The following is a 3454-nucleotide window of genomic DNA, read 5'->3' on the forward strand; positions in this document are numbered from 1 at the left end:
GCATTCCAACAAAGCCCTGCTTTTCTCAGTCTGTGATGAGCAGTGGGAAGTTGAGAACAGAATACACTATTGGGTCAGTTGAGTCATACGGACTCGAAACTTTAACTGTATCCCTCTCCGCAGATGTTGTCAGACCTGCTGAGCTTTTCCAGGTATTTTTATTTTTGTTTTTGTTCTAGATTTCCAGCATCCGCAGTATTTTGCTTTTACACTATTGGGTCGTATTGTCCAATAGCAGAATTATACAGACTTCTCTTGAAGCACATGATTCAGTTAACCGTTACCTCCTATCCAAGTAACCCACACTAAAATGAACAGCCACATTGCTATCCCTTTTTAATTTTGACTTAAATTTTCAGAAGAGGGTAAAATATAATTAATAAACCAATGAAAAAATTGCCTCATTTAGTTCAGGAGAAATGGTCCACCACAGGGTCAATATTCTGCTCTTCCTGTGTAGGTAGCCCAGATCTGTAGTGCAATCCTGGGTGTGGGACTCGCACTTTGAGCAGAGCCTGGATATGCTCAGTTTCTAACCCACACATCGTTCCAACAAAGTTAAAACCCAGGAGAGGGCAGCCACCTCTTAAGGACCGTCCCCATTACATTAAAATCCAGCTTTAAGCATTTCTGAACTACATGAGGATTCAGCCCAGCTCACCCAGCAGATTCTATACCAGCTGAGAGCAGAGGGCTCCTGTCCATCTGAAGGGCCAAACCACCCTGATGATGGTTTTTTGGGTGCCCCCTCCAGAGCGACATCTAGGACAGGATTTCCCAGTCCCGCCAGCGGCAGGCAACATCGCAGGTGGGACGGGAAAATTTGGAATTTGCAATGACGCCCGCCGCTGGTGGAACCGGAAAATCCCGCCCCTGCTTTTTCAGCGGGTGGGGTGGGTGGTTCCTTCTGTTGCGTTGCTGTAGGTGCTGGTGGTTCAGGTGATCATCGCCCCCAAGATTTTGTTGGGATAGATGCCCAGTGTAGCAGGTGCAAACCTGCCTCATCTCACTACACTCTGTCCCCTCCAGAGACATTGAGGGATCACCAGGCAGAAATAGTTTTTACAAAACAAATTCACATTAGTTCAGACACTCTGCATTACAGCATCTATTATAAAGCATTTGGCTGGTGAAAATCGAGTTCAGAAATCAAGGAGTGAGGTACATTTGTAAACACGCAGTGGGAATAAATCTTAGGAATAATTTCTCTCACCCATATGAAGGATAGGTCAAGGTTACATTTAATGTGATGAGACATTGGCACAATATCAAATTAATTGTGTTAAGTAATTAAACACAGTTCAATCAAATTTATTCATTTTTAGTGAAAATGCAATGTTCTAACTGAAGGACGAATACAGGAAGGAAGGGGAACATCTTTCATTAATCTTGAAATGCGTGAAGAAAATAAACATATTTATGTTTTTTGGGGGGAAAATTTAATTTGGTGCTCTTTGAGGTAAGGAATCTCAATAATTGGAATTCAAACACATTCTCATTTTTGGCACTCAGTGTATCACTATCAAAATCTTCCTGATCAAGTTTGGTAGAACCAGCTGAATGTTAAAAATTCCTCCATTCTACCCCAACAGTATGACTTAATATCACCATCAGAACAGCACTCCCTACAACATCACTGTGAATTTTTCAATTTCCTGTACATGCTGCCTCTTTGATTGGGATTAATGTATCAATTCTACTAACATGAAACAAAAAAATCTATTCAAACGGAGAGCTCCTTCAGCATGATGAGGCGCTGAATTCAGCGCTACTGATTTCTCAAAGGGATAGTGTTGCTGTTTTGAAGAGTGCTTCAGCAGGTTTGGGCCAGTCCACTCTGAGAACAATGTCACAGAGCAGAACACTGTTGAACAGTGCAATGTGTTTACACAATATTTGTTGAAGGACAAACATTTTCATTGTTTCTATGAATAGAATGGTAGCAGGAAATATCATCACCAGTCAGCTCCCTGATCCCTCTTTGGTGCATATGCCACAGGGAATTATCTTGTAAGGTACTTTATCATAATTCCTCACACTCCGCGTGCTCTGCCCAACGGCAAGTCCTCGGCTCACTACCTGCTAATGCTTCATCCTGAACTGTTCTCTTGGCATTTTTGTCGATGGTGTTTTACCATTGTCTTCCACTGTTGGGGACAGGGGTAGGAGACAGGTTGCAAGTGTACCTCGACTGGAACAGGAAACAAGCTCACGCTGTTGGTGTTATTCTGAACCACATGGTGGCCATCTAGCCAACTGAGCTAACCAGCCCCTACTTTATCAGAATAAAAGTGCTGATTTTAAATGTGTCATTGCAACTCGGGGTTTCTTTTCCACAAAGTGCACCCCTTTCCTGATGACAGTGATTTAAATTTAATGATTTGCCTTTTGCACTAGTATTCCATTCAAATAATTTCAGATGCATCAATAAAGTAACTTGTCATTTCCCTAGGACATAATGGGGAAAATTATTTCCCCCGTCAGGCGGGCAGTTTGGGAGCGGGCGCAGGCAGGCGCATAGCCGATTGCTCCCCGCGATCAGCTGCTTGCTGCCATTTTGCGTGGGTGGGCCAATTAAGGCCCGCCCAGTGTGACACGCACCCGGAAGTGCTTAGCACTACCTGTGCAGGTGGGGGGGGGGAGGAGGGAGAGTCAGGGCCTGCGCGCGATAGAGCACAGAAACCTCCAAGGCACGGAGCTGCCTCGGACAGATGAATTTGATTTGGAAAACTTGAAAAAAAGAATTTTAAAAATTATTCAGACATGTCCCCTCATGTGACAGTGTCATATGAGCTGGGGACATGTAATAAAAATTGTTAGTAAAATTCATTGACATTTATAAACCCTTCCTGAAACCTTATCCCGCCCGTGGATGAGATTCCCTGAAAAATGCGAAGGCCACCAACCTTAAGGTTGGATGGGCAGCCCTGTTAATTATTTCAACTGGTATTTAAATGGCCTCGATAGGCCTTTGACAGTTCAGTGGGTGCACAGTTGACTCCAGTGCACGCCCGCCGAACTAAAGATCGGAATGACACGCAGTGATGTCAGGACGCATGCCCAGTGTCACTACGTGTCATTTTACACATCGGTGAGCAGCCCCCCCCCCCCCCCCCCCCCCCACACACACCGACATGGAGGTTCAGGCCAAAATGTCCCTAAAACATAAAAATCAAATCTTACCTTTTCGCTTATTTAAAAATTGGACATTGCTGAACTAAAAGGTGGCTGCCACAGGTCACCTGATTCACAAATTGGCTACAGTTTCTGGAAATTTCCAACAGCAGTTACAGGACAAAAGCTCATCCTTGTGGAATCTCAGACCTCTCATTGTGAGGACACATTATAATCAATGAAACCAGGCAGACAATCTGTCTGCCTATCCTGGTCCTTTACCAAAGGGAGCACCATCAAAACTCGTTATCCCTGCAGAGGTGCTAAAATCCACCATTTA

Source organism: Carcharodon carcharias, chromosome 19 (genome assembly GCF_017639515.1).
Source record: "Carcharodon carcharias isolate sCarCar2 chromosome 19, sCarCar2.pri, whole genome shotgun sequence".
Classification (NCBI taxonomy): Eukaryota; Metazoa; Chordata; class Chondrichthyes; order Lamniformes; family Lamnidae; genus Carcharodon; species Carcharodon carcharias.